The sequence below is a fragment of the Pediculus humanus genome, genomic scaffold, assembly GCF_000006295.1.
Source record: "Pediculus humanus corporis 1103172108265 genomic scaffold, whole genome shotgun sequence".
NCBI lineage: Eukaryota > Metazoa > Arthropoda > Insecta > Psocodea > Pediculidae > Pediculus > Pediculus humanus.
Window position 1 is genome coordinate 294,259 of NW_002987834.1, and position 14,956 is coordinate 309,214.

Here is a 14,956-nt window from a genome sequence, read left to right on the forward strand (position 1 = left end):
TTTTTTCCTTTATATCAGATAAATTAAAAAAAAAAAAAAAAACGCGTGCGTAAATATGCCTGCGTACGCGCGTGATTATTTATTTATTTATTTAAAAAATGAATTAACATAATTGGTTTCGATTCTATCAACAAACATGGTTACCAACAGTCGTCGTCGTCGTCGTTTTCATTTTAATCTCTTTATATTTATATAAAAAGTTCAATAAACTTATTGCAAAAAATTATTATTATTATTAATACGATGGTTGTTGTTGTTGTTCATATTAATTGCTCTCGAATAAAAACAAATTTTTATATAATAATAATAATAATAAAGAAAAGAAAGAAGAAGAAGAACGTAATTTAAAAAATTACACCGTTTTTCTTATATACTATAAATGATATTTAAAAAAAAAAAACTTAATTTACCATAAATAAATATAAGTAATAATTTTATTAAAAAAAATGTTGCCAACGTAATTAAAAAAAGGTTTTTTTTACGCTACCAACATAAAAAAAAATTAAAATCGGAGAAAAAAGGGAAAAAAAAAGGTAAAATCGAAAAAAAAAATGAAAACTTTAATTTTTCCAGACGGTAAAATGAACGAGGGGGATTTTATCATCATTATCATCATTATTATTATTATTATTATTATTATCATTATCATTATCATTATCATCATTTAAACTTATTTAAAATTAATAATATTTATTTATACATATTAAACTTATACGAAATGGAAGAGAGATAAAGAAAAAGAGAAAAAAGAAAAATGGAAGTTTTATTTTTAAAAAAAAAGGTTAAAAAAAAAATAATAATAATTTTTTTTACGTTTACGTTGAACGTTTTTAAATTTTTAAGATAAAAACCGATTTTCGAGGTCAAAGGTCAAAAAGGTCAAATAAAAGAATGCAAAATGTTTTGTTTTGTTTTCCTGCTTTTTCTGTCCGTTGTTTTATTTCAAGTTCACTAGAACGGCGGAATTCCGAAGAGAGAAATTTTTCACGAAGATGAAGAAGAAAAGATATCGTTCTTGTGAATTGCCATCGCCGCCACCACCACCGTCACCGTCGCCACCGTCATCGCCATTATCGGTCATTTGAAAAAAATATTTAATAACCGTCGTAACTTTTCTCTCTCTCTCTCTCTCTCCGTCTGTAGAAACAGCCTGGTTTTTTTTAAAAGTACCTTTCGGGCGACAAATCAGCGTGAGTTTATCTCGTCATATATATCGTTTCATTTTTAATAAAATTATTATCACTTTAATTTATTACCAACTCACGAAGAGTAATAAATATTTACATTTATCCAAGCGAATATAATTAAATTAATTAGTTTTTTTTTTTCCTTTGGTCATTCATCGTTTTTTTCTCTCTTTATATTTTTTTATCAACTGTTTGTTGGGTTGTTTGGTTGTTGTTGTCGTCGTCGTCCTCATCGTCGTCGTCGTAAACCGTTTACGATTTTTATTATTGTTGTTGTTGTGCGTATAAAACTGTAAAAAAAAATTTGACTCGACAGGAGAAAAAAAATTAGAATAATAATGATAATGATTTATTATTATTATTATTATTATTATTATTATTATTATTATTATTATTATTATTTAACATGGAAAATCTTTGATTCGTCATTTTTGCTCTGGAAAAAAAATAAAATAAAATAAAAAATTTCCCACCGACAAATAAACTTTCTTATTTTCTTCGGTTAAGTAATTTTTTTTTTAATGCGCAAAAAGAGAGGGGGAGGGGGAGGGGTAGCTACCTAGGTATAAGATTTATGGTTTTACCTTGCGGAAAAATCGAATTTAAAAAAAAATGAAGCAAGTGCGAAGTGTTACGGTTACGTTTACGATTTGTTTAAATGCGATGACGAAACAACATTCGGGCATTGACGAATTCGTCATTTTTATGTAAAAAAAACTATTATTATTATTATTATTATTATTATTATTATCATCATCGACGCTTGCTACCTACGTAAGTGAAAAATCAAACGTGAATTCGAATCATCATCCTTGGTAAAAATCGATTTAAAAAAAAAGGAAGAAGGAAAAAACTTGACAGCGTTTCGTTTTATTATTTTTCGGTCATTAATGCATATAAAAAAAAAAAAAAAAAAAAAAAAAAAAAAAAAAAATGTAACGACCGGGGAGAGGGAGAATTATTTATTTATAAACGAAACCATAAAACACTCTTTTCGAAAAAGGTGTCGGTACCAAAAAAAAAAAAAAAAAATTCTTCCTTTTCTTCTTCTTCTTGTAACATACATAAATGCACGCACGTTTTTGTATTTGGTTTTATCGAACGTGCTAATGGTAACGACGAAAGAGGAAAATCCATTTTTTTTTTTTTTTTGACCCACACAAACTCATCACACGTTTTTTTTTTTTTTTAATTTTTTTTTCGGATTCCGGACGTGCAATTATTATTATTATCATTATTATCATTATTATTTTTCGTACCTGTAATTCAACTATTTGGAAAATATTACGAACACTTTCACGCCGGTCAGTTTTTTTTTATTTTATTTTTTTAATCTTTTTTTATTTTTTCTTATTACCCAAAAGTAAATTTTAATATTATTATTATTATTATTAATTTCCACCTGTTTCATTCATTCATTCGTTTTACCTTTTTTGAAATTTTTTTTTTTTACGCACGTGCGTGCGTGCGTTGTGGGTCTTTTGTAAGAAATTACTTTCCGCCATTTTTTCTATTTTGGCAGGCGTTAAATCGTTAAATATTTCGTATTTTGTTTGCTCGAGAGTTTTTACTCGATGAATGGTACAACAACAACAACAGTTCTTTAATTTTTTAAAACTTATGGTTCCCCACCGCCCCCCATAAAAAAACCGGTGGATGAAAATGCGGAGAATAATTAAAAAAAAAGTTTTTAAAATTTAAATACCTGAGCGAAGCATGTAATTTGTCTGGAGAGGAAAAAAAATGTACGTTTTTCTATTTCTTTACGCCTTCTTTATTTTTTTTCTTCAAATCGATTTTTTACCATCACCCCCTCCCCTCCTCTTTCTTTTCCTCCCCCGCACACGCACACCTCCCCCAAAAAATAAAATTGCAAATATTTTCCTTTTGGGAAGTAGAAAACTGGTAATCGACTCGACTCAACTCGAGTTTTTTTTTTTTCGTTCGAACCGTTCGTTGTCGGTATATTTAGAAAATAATAGCCGCTATGATGTCACACTTTTTCTCTTCTCTACACCCCCCACTCCACTCCACTCCTCCTCGGTAAACATTAACGTCGCTGGAAAAACGCTGGAATTTATTTATTTATCTCCGTATGAGAAAAAAAAATGTCTGGAATTAAATATATAATTGTGAGGGATTTAAATGGAAATGAATGGCGCCGTTTATTTTTTTCCAGTAAAATTTGGCGTCGTGGGCGTGTCGTGCGTTCGTCGTCTGATTCTTCGTATTTTTATATGATAATAATAATGATAATGATAATGATGATATTGATAATGAATGAGCGTCGTGAAAGTTTTTTTTTTTCTTCTTCTTTCAATCATTTCGAGTGAGTTTACTTACGTACAAAATCCATTTCTTTTTTTTTTCTTTTTTTAATTCATAGGAAAAGAAAAAAACAAAATGGCGGCCAAATCGAAATCTCGTAAATCAATCGTTAAAAAAAGGAAAAGTCTCAAAGTCGTCATTTCCGATTCTGGTTAGATTACTTGTAATAATAAATTATAAAAAATTAATTAAATTCCATCCGATCAAAGGTCATCGTTTATTTTTCATTATTATTTTCATTATTATTATCATCATTATTATGAAAAAGTAGTAATAATAATAATAATTAAAAATGACGCTTATTAGATTTTCTTTTTTCTTTTGTGAGTTTTCATTAAGAAATTTTCATCGATGGGCGGGTCGTAAGCAGGTCATCCATTTTGTTTTGTTTACCGGAAGAAAAAAAATTCGTTTCCGTATCCGGTTCGCGCTAAATTCGATAATTTTCTCGTTGTATTCAAACAAAAAAAAATAATAATAATTTCGTTCAATAATAATAATAAAAATAACAATAATAATAAAAATAATAATAAGTTGAAATTTTTATTTTTTTTATCAAATATTTGTGGCGCGTTTTTTTTTTTTTTTTTTTTTTTTTTTTTTTTTAAAAAAAAGGGGGGGAAAATGAAAAAAAGGGGGAATCTAAAAAAAAAAGCATATTAGGTTTTTTTTTATTTTTTATTTTTTTCAAAAAAATAATTATATCGTTTCCCACACAAATAAAAACAACAACAAACCTCAAAATTATAGATTTATAAAATCAGGTATATCATACATTATTTTTTTTTTGCCTCGTAATAATGATGATGATGATGATAATAATAAATAAATAAGGCTTCTTTGCGCACACACAAAAAGAAGAAAAATCAGGTAGTCGTTTGACGAATTTTCAAAAAAATTTTTTTTTTGTCTTAAGAAAAACTTTCTCATGACGAAATATTAAAATAATTAATGACCATATTTCGGTAAACGCATAAATCATTGAAGGGGGGAGGGGAAGAAAAAACGCGGAAACGAATTCATAATTTATTTATTTATTTAATGATCAATCATCTCCCCCCCCCTGGAAAACTATTGAGTGAATAATTTTCGATTTAAATAAATAAATAAATAAACAAACGGGGAGACTAATTGAGGATTAAAAGAAGAAAAAAGCGAATCGTCAAGAGAGAAAGAGAGAGAGAGTAGCAGAGAAAGGGGGAAGAGAGAGAGAGAGGGAGAGAGAGCTAAACGTCGGGATTATAGAAAAATGTAGCCGGTAATAACCATATGTTAAAAATTTTGAAAATTTTAAATTTTAAAAAATTATAACCGGGAGGAGGTGAAGGAAAAAACGTAAAAAAAAACCTTTTGATAGATGATAATAATGATGATAATGATAATGATAATGATAATGATGATAATAAAATTATGTGGAAGAAGAAAACGTATTTAATGTGTACATGACGAATTATGTTTTTTTTTTTCGCTTTTCGCATTGATCGAACGACGTTTATTAATTTAATTGAATTTTGTTTAAAAAGTTTTTGATTTGTTTGTTTGTTTGTTCGTTTGTTTGTTTGTTATCTGATAAGAGTTTGATTTATTTTAAAAAAGAAAAGAATTTTTAAAAAGAAAAATGGAGGCAGCGGTGCGTCGTACGTAATCTGCGTGTGCGTTTGTGATTTCTTGTCAAAAAAAAATTTTTGATTCGAATCTTAGCCACCATCACCACATGTTGATCGTTAAATAAATTGTTTTTGTTTGTTGTTTGTCGTTTGTCGTATTCGTAACGAGATTTTCTAATCGATTGATGTGAAATAAAATTTTTTTTGATAAAAAAAAAGGAGGAAAAAAAAATATCTGTTGAATTAATCCAAAAGTCACCATCATCATCATCATCATTTTTTTTTCTTCTTATGAATTATTATTATTATTATTATTATTATTGCGGAACGTAAAACATCTGGAAATTTCTTTTTTCTTTTTTTTTAAATGCATTTAAATGCAAATTCGAATTTAAATTAAAAAAAAAAAAAAAAAAAAAAATTACGGTAGTTCACGTGTGTTAGTTAGTTCGAGTCATCGCATAAACTACATAACTATTGTAATTCTCATCGTAACGGAATTTAAGTTTTTTTTTTTTTTTTTTAATACGTTTCGGTTCATTTCATTTCATTTTTTTCTTCTTCACCTTTTACTTTTTCCACTTATTTTCCTCCCTCCCTCCCCTCTCTCTTCCCCTCCCCTCTCTCTCTTTTAACGAGTTTAAGAATGATTGTAAGAGAAAAACATGTGACACAAACGAACGCACGCACGCACGCACATTAAAAAGAAAAAGCTGCGTGAATCTTTGCCACAAAGGTTATTACATAAATAATAAAGATGTATAAAAAAAAAGTGTGCACGTGCGCGTTGGTCGGAATTAGTTATATCGTTTACCGGTTTACTTGATTGTAATTAATTTAGTAATAATAATGATAATAATAAAATAATGGAAGAGAAAAAGGGAGAGAGGGAATGAGGGGGAAGTAATTAAAAGTGGATTATTTATTATTATTATTATTGTAACGCAATAAAAATAAAATTTCCATACATCGCCGTCGGGTACCGATTTAAAAAAAAAAGTGTTTGAATATTCTTTACCGCCGTTTTAAAAATGGCGACGGCTTCTTCTGCTGCTGTTGCTGCTGCTGATACTGTTATTAATAAACGTGGGGGGGGGGAAAAAAATAAACTTTGAAGGTTATAAAAAAGAAAAAAGGTGTGATGGTAATCTTGGAGGTTAGTCATATTATCAAAGTATAATTTTAAGGCTTATCACGGTGATAAGAGCAGCAACAGCAGCACCAGCAGCAGCAGCAGTAGCAGTAGACATAGTAAAACATTTTTTAACGATTCTAAATTTTTGTTGTTGTTTTTACGTTTTAGGTTTAATAATTTTTTTTTTCACTTTTTGTGGTAAATTTTGTATATAATTCACATGCGTACACGTTTTTTTTATTGTTGTTGTTTGTAGTAGTTGTTTGTTGTTGTTGTTTGTTGTTGTTGTTGTTGTAGTTTAATTATTTATTTATTTTTTTTGATTTTTTCTCATTAAAAATCCAAACGAATGAATTTTACGTTCACCTTGAACGTAAGAAATTATTATTTTATTTTGCGGTTTATTGAAAATTTGAAAATTATACGAATTCGAAATTTATTTTTTTTTTTTTAGTTTTTTATTTTTCGAAAGAAACAAAAAAATAAAATAAAATAAAAGGGGGGCTGCGAAAATTAAATAAAAAAAAAAAATGTAATTTTTAAGAGGGGGCGTGAGGAAGTGGAGGCGGGGCTGCGGAATGATGTTAACACGGGGAGCTACCACGTTGTAAATGAATTATAACAAAAATTCTTTCGTGAATTTTTTTTTTTTTTTTTATTAATTTTTGACCGCAAAATTTCGTAACGTCGAATATAATATTATTATTATTATATAATCGATTTTTCAAAGGGAGGTATGAGAGGAAAATTACGGGGAAGGAGGGAAAAGAAAAAAAAAAAATTCTTCCACAAGTACGAAATGGAAAGGAAAGGAACAAAAAAAAAATTAAATTATTACTTTTGCTTATAAATCAAATTCGGTGATTTGGGGTGTGGTGGTGGTGGGTGGTACCCGCGTCATCATCACGACTACAACGACAGCGAGTACCTTATGAAAAATCAATCGTGAAAGTTTAGTCACCTTACCTTGAAATGCGTGCACTACGTGCCTCCATGCAAGCATAATTTTAATATTAGGAGGCAAAAAAAAAAAAATTATTTAATAAGTGTAAAACACCGCAAGGTGTGTGTGTGTGCGTGCGTGTGTGCGTGTGTTGTTGCTACTATTACTACCTCTGACACCATCACCACCACCACTACCAAGCCACCGCCACGACTACTACCTTATTACGAATCACAACCACTTAACAAATTCTAAAAGAAGAACAATCTAGTTTTTTATTATTATTATCATTATTATTATTATTATTATTATTATTATTTTGAAACGAGTATCGTCTATCTATAATAAATTTAAATTTCAAATTATCGTTTGGAATTTTAAAATTGGAATTATTACTTTGGTGATTACTATAAGTAAAAGTAGTGGTGGTAGTAGCCGTAGTTTGCAACACGGGTATTAAAAAAAAAAATTGAAAATGTTTTTAACGGTTATTGCGCAATCTCGAAAACATCAACCCGAGGGGAAGGGCGGGATGATGAACGTGAGGTGGGAGGGACGTGAATGGAAAAGGGAGGGAGGAAGGAAAGAATTAAAATTTTTTTTTTTTGTATGCGATTCTCGCACGAGGGGAGGAGGGCAGAAGTGATTGTTTTCGCACGTATGAATCCCCATCGGGGAGGGGGGAGGGTGAAATTAAAAATGGCGGTAAAATCGTCGGGGGATAACCGTTAGAATCGACCGAAAAATTGCATGATGATGAGATGAAGCGTTCGCGTTTGTTCGTTTTTGCCATTTTATTTTAAATTCGAAATAATTGCGCGCCAAAAAAATTTTGAAATGTTTTAGAAAAACGTTCGAAAACCGAACTGAACGCGGAATGAACCGAACCGAACCGAACGGGGGAATTCGGTGAGGAATTGAAATTAAAAAAAAATTACCCTTTTCTCATCTGGAAGCCATTTTTTTTTCTTCTCTCTCTCTTTCTCACCCATTGTATGGTACGCTTACAATTTTTTTTTTTTTCGTATACGATTTCGATACGATTAATCGAATTATCGAAACGGTAACGATCGCAATAACGATAATAATTTGTTTTTTATAATAATAAAAAAAAAAAAATTATTGTAATAATAATGTTACAAGAAAAAAATTAAAAATATATATATATATATGTTTTTTTTTTTTATTAAACGAGTTTTTTTTTTTATAGAACAACTTTTTATTATTGATCATAGTTTTAAAAAATAATAATAATAATGATGATGATGATGATGATAATTTTACTATTATTTAAAAAAAAAAAAAAGGAGGGAGATGGAAAAAAGAGTACAGAGAAAAAAAAATTTAATTTGAAAAAATTTTCGTTGCTCCGAACGTTCGTCGTCGACGTCATCGTCGTCGTCATCGTCACTGTCGTCGACGTGACGTATGAAATGATGACGTTAAAAAAAAAAAAATTACGTAAAACCGGTGAACAAAAAAAAATTAAAAATTTGCCATTTTTTTCCATAAAAAATCACGTGCGATTCTTTTCTCTCTTTCTTTCTCTTTCTGGTATCACATGTGGAAAAATTTTTTTTTTAATAAAAATTTATCATCATTATTATTATTATTATTAATGATTAGAATTTTTTTTTATGGGTTTTTAAATTAATCAAATAATAATAATAATAAATAAAATAGAGGAATTTAAATTTAAAAAAAAAAATTGATTTGAGTCTGTATTTAAATGATTAAGATATGCTGCAATATTTTGGTTGGGTGTCTTGGGTGTCGCGGCCCCTCTTGGTTTTGATTGCCACTCAAAAAGTCAAATTTTTTTCAGGATTCAGGTATTTGATTTACGATAAATCGTTTTAAACCGTTTGTTTGTGAGTTTTTTTTTCAATTTATTATCAATCTATTTCAAAACTATTACGATCCCGTTTTTTTTTGTGAAGTTTTCCCCACCCCTCTCTCTTTCTCTCTCTACGTTTCTCTCGAATTTGTCAAATGCGTTTAAGATAGGTACGTTTTTGTTGTTGTTAAAGTTTTGATATGTAAATTTTTTTTTTTTTTTTATTAAATGGACGGTTAGATGGATAGATGGACGGGCGGACGGACTGTTAAAGTTTTTTTTTAAAATTCCATCGAACTCTCTAGAAATTCAACAAAAAAAAAATTTAATTTGAAGACTCGTTTTTTTCTCTCTCACGTGGACCGGACTATAATTTTTTTTAAGTGAGCTCAGATTTTAATTTTTATTTAATTTCGAATCGTTTTATTAGAAGAAGAAAGAAAGAGAGAGAGAAGGAGAGAGAGAAACGTTATCAATAAAATATAATTAATCGATTGATAAAAAAAAAAAAGTTCAATTCCACCATTTTTTTTTTTTTTTTTCATTTGAATTTTCTTTTAAACGCTTAAAATATTATCATTGTTGTTGTTGTTGTTGTTGTTATTATTATTATTATTATTATTATTATTATTATTATTATTATTATTATTATTATTATTATTATTATTATTATTAATAAAATGATGCATTTGAGGTCAAAGGTTTTCGATAAAAACGCACGGAGAAAAAAAAAAAAAATTTAAATTAAATGCTTTTAATGATGGGGCGAGGTGTAAGTTAAAAATTTAATTGCATTCTCCCATTTTTTTCTTTTTTATTTTTTTTTTTATTAAATTTTTTTAATTTTTCACACGTTCGCTTAAGTTTTTTTTCTTTTTCTCTCGTGTGTGTGTGCGGAAAAAAGAAAAAGAATGAAAATGACGAGAATCAATTGAGAAAACAGCAACAAGAGCAACAACAACAGTGAAAAACATCGTAAAAATATTAGAGAGAAAAATATATATTACGCGAGGTTTACACGTGCGGTTAGAAGGAAACGGGAAAAACGAACAAAAAAGCGCGCCAAAAATTTAAATTCCGTTTCCGGTAATTTTTTTTTTTTTTTGCGTACGAATCGTGCGAAAAAAATAAAAAATTGTATTCGTGAGGCATTTCAGGTTGAGGATTTTTAATAAATCAAAACCTTCTTTCAGGTGTTTGCTCAACGATTCCCTTTTAAAAATAATAATAATGATAATGATAATGATAATAAATAATATGGTGCGAAATTATAATCGGGGGGGGGCGGAAAAAAAAATTGTTTCTTTCCAATTAAATTTTGAATTTATTACTCTCTTTATTTATTAATCTATTGTTTTTTTTTTGTACTCACGAGTTTTTTTTTTTTTTAATAAAAGTTTGTTGTTGTTGTTGAGGAAGAGGAGGAGAACGGGTTATGCCCTACAGCGAACGTCTAAAAAAATTAATTTTATGATCGTTTTACGTGTACGCACACGCACGCACGCGCGGGTGTGTGTGTGCGTCGTCAAGGCCTCGTTCGAATCGGAAATGTAAAAACATATTAATGTGGTATTTAGTGTGGCGTAAAGGTGTTAACATACAAACTATGAACTCGTGTATCATTTCCACGGGGGGGCAATCCGGGGTCACCCGATTCCAAAGAAAATGTTTGCGAACGTTTCATTCGTTTTAATTGTGAACCGTGAGAGAAAAATGAACGACGCGAGTAAATATTTAACGTTTCCTTTCTCTCTTCCTCTTCCTCTCTCTCTCTTTCTCTCGTTTTCTGTTATTGTTTTTTATTTCCCCCCCCCCTTTCGTCCTTCTCCGTTTTCCTTTTCTTCTCTTCCCACCGATTGATTGTGTCATGAGTTTCGGCGAACCGGAAAGAAAATCTCTTTAAAACGAGTTTTACGGATTAGGATTGTGAGTAAAAGGGAAGGAAGGGAGAGAAGGGAGAGGGGAAAAGAGAAAACGTAAGGAGGGGCAAGGGTCAGAAAGGAAAGGTAAAGTTTCGAGTGCGAAATTGTGCGTACCCGTATTAATTTTATTATTAAAATCCGATTAAATTGAGCCTAAGTCGGCAAACGTAAGAGAAAATGAGGGGAGGGGAGGGGAATGGATAAGGAGGAGGGGAACACTTGCATAAACTTTTAATTACAGTTAATATCATTATGATTATTAAAAAAAAAATTTTAATAATAATAATCCTATTAAATAATTTACGGATTCGAAAATTTTAAATTTAATTTTATTAATTTTTTTTTTTTAATAAAAATAAAACGATGGAAATTTTTCCTTGTTGTTGTTGTTGTGTTTGTAGTTGTTGTTGTTGTTGTGGTTGTGGTTGTCGACTACCGTTCGAAATCAAGTTTTTATATTTATTTATTTATTGACGTTTCGTAATCGAAATTTTTTTTTTCTTTTTTTTTTTCTTTAATTGATCTTTGACCTTTTTATTTGCTACCAGATGTTTTTATTCGTACGGGAAAATGGTAGTCGTTAATACCATCATTATTATTATTATTATTATTATTATTATTATTATTATTATTATTATTATTATTATCGATAAATAAATTATTAAATTTTTAAAAAAAAAAAAAAACTATTTGACCGTTACCCGTTGCAATAATTTATATCGGCTCCCGGTGTTTTTTTTTTTTTCGTACTCATGATATTTCTTCTGCCACGGCTGTGTGTGTGTGTGCGTGCGCGTGTTGATACGGTTTAATATTTAAATTTTTTTTCAAATTTTTCCCGCGTTTTCCCACGCGCGTATTTTTTTTTTCTCCCCCTCACTCGATGTTTCAAAGCGAATATTTTGTCGTTTTCCTCAAGGGGCGTGTATACTATTTCCGGTTGACATTTTTTAAACGTTCCTTCCCTTTTCCACGCCCTGCCCTCCGCCCCCCCATTCAAAGTATCATAAAATTATTCGCAGGTTTTTTTGGTACTTTTTCGCGTGACGACGACGATGACGATATCGCACGCGATTTTCGACATTTTTTTTTTTGTAAAATTTTTCCCGGCGTAATAAAAAATCGGGGAGAAAAGAACAATTATTATTATTATTATTTATTAAAACGTGCGTTATTTATTTAATATTACATAACAAAAACGCGTGAATTTAAATTTATTATTATTATTATTAAAAATTATTATTTAACGCGATCATAAAATGGAAATCACTCATGAATTTTTTTTTCAAAATTTATTATTTATGCGTTAATAAATACGAACTCATTTATTTAAAAATAATAATAATGATGATGATGATGATGATGATAACGTATCCTTGTTTGTTTTCGTAAAAATAAAATAAATCATGTTAAATACGCGTTTTTTTCGTTTGTTTGTTTGTACGGTTCTAAATCATGTATTAACCTTTAAACTGAAATTTAACGCCGGGTTACATAAAAAAAATTTTTTTTCTAAATTTACGGTTATTAATTATTATTATTATTCATGCACCGAACGTATTTTTTTTTTTTTAATGTTTTTCAATTATGGGAAATAAAAAAAGATACGAGAAAACGCCGCGTACGTATTTTTTTTTTTTATTTCGGAAATCAAAAGAAGAAAACAATTTAAAGTTTCCGAGACTTCGTTTCATTCGTTTTTTTTTTTTTTTTTTAATTAATTGATGTTTTCAAAAAAAAAAAAAAAAAAAACGCCCACGAACTTACATAACGGTTTTTTTTTTTTTTTTTTTGTAAAAAAACGTTAAATTAAACGTCTGTAAAGCACGGAATTTCCGGTTTTCGTTACCCACGTAACGTTCGGTTTTTATTTATTTGTTTGTTTTAACATTAAAACGCGGATTTGGGCTTCGGTTAATAAAAAAAAAACTAAATAAAATTAAATAAAACTAATGACTTGAAAAAAATAATGGGGGGAGTGGGGAGTCAAGGTAAAATGCGGGGGGGAAAAAAGCAAGGGGGAAGCGCGAGAGGGGGGTTCGTGAAAAATTTTAATTACTAGTTAAATACCGGACGGAAGTGAAACTAATAAAATATTCTCTGTGGAATTTAAAAAAAAAATTATTTTAATCAACTAATAACAGCAAAATATTATTCTATCTCTTTCTCTCCCTCTCTCTCTCTCTCTCTCTCCTTCTCGAAAATGCAAAAAAAAGGAAGTACTACAAAAAACGGGTATCCCGGTTTTCTAACGGTAAAAAGGTTCGCGAAACGAAAACCTGAAGATGATGACTGAGAAATTACATAAAAAAAAATTTTAACCGTAAAAAAAAAAATTTTTTTAATCAATACTAAGAAAGGAAGAAGAATCGTAAAAAAGAATAAAAAAAAAAAAATTTTTTTTATTATTTCATCATTAAAAACGCGCGTTTTCCCCTCCCCTCCCCTTCCTCCTAATCCCATCCCCTCCCCCTAATTATCATCAGCCGAAACTATTTTAATCCATTGAATTTTTTTTTTCTTTTATTTATTTTTATTTTTTTGACGTGTCAGCAGGTGGTTTTATTATTATTATAATACCACGTCGAAACGTACGTAACGAGTTATGCACGTCGTTAGAAGTATAAATTTTTTTAAATGGAATCGTTTCCGTTTTGCCCTCTCGTGTCTTTACTGTCTTTTGCCACGACATTTTGTATTTTTGGCGGGAAAGGTGAGAGGAAAGAATAATTTGAATAATTAATTATCAATCATAACAGTGAGTGTTCCATTAAAAATGAAAAAATGATTTTTAATTTACGTAAACGCGTGCGTGCTTGCGTGCGTGCGTGAGTGCGTTTTATTGCGTTATTAAATTGTCGTCATGCGTAAATAATAATAATAATAAACTAGTTAGTTAAATTTTTATTGAAATTGTCGGTTTCGTACGGTAGTATTTATGATATTCTAATAAATTGTTTGGAAAATTGATTTTTCCCGACGGCGCGATTACAAATAATAATAAAAAAATTTTTCTTCATTTATTCTCGGTGTTACCGACCGTTACGGAAAATTATTTTACTGTTGGAAAATTTTCAACCTTACTATTATTATTATTATTATTTATCTTTTTTAGTTAACTCTACAAACAGGGAAAAAGAAAGAGGAAGTGTTCAGAATAATTTTATGCAAAAAAAGAATTTGCGTCCGCGTGCGTTTTTTTACTTTTAAAATTATTATTATTATTATCATTATTATTATTATTATTATTATTATTATTATTATTATTATTATCATTATTAGTATTAGTATCGTTATTATTATTATTTAATAATGAGTTTGTTGAAAGAAAAAAAAAATGCAAAAATGCAAAAATGCAAAATGCAAAAAAAAAAAAAACTATGAATATTTCAAAGTTATAATTTTCCGATTCGTGATTGCTTGACTTCTTACTTGCTTATTTCGTTTGTTCGTTTGTTTCCTCGTTTGTTTGTTTGTTTGTCCGAGGGGGAAAAACGAAAAAAAAAAAAAACGTGAATGAAAAAAAAAAAAGAAGAAAACGACGACGACGACGACGGACGGCGTCCGTTTCATTAATTATGACGTCGATCGTGTGTTTATGTGGGGGGAGGGGGAGGGGTTCGTAAATAAATAAATAAAAAAATAATTTTTTTTTTTTGTTGCAAATGGAAGGAGTAAAAAAAAAAAATTTTTTAACGATAATGATGATAATTTTTTTTTGTTTTTAAATTTAAAAACTAATTAAAAACTCATTCAACCATTGATTTTTTGCAATACTATTAATAATAATAATAATAAATACTTTATTTATTTTTTTTTCGTTCTCTGATTGTTGTAAAAAAAAAAAAGGTATGCAAAAGTAAAAATTGCATGTTTTTCCCTTGTCAGGTACAGACATATATGTATATAGGTATACGTCGCCACTTTAATTACGTGTAATTTTTTTTTTTAAATGAAAACAAGTGAATAATTAACGCCTCGTATAATAAAATATTAT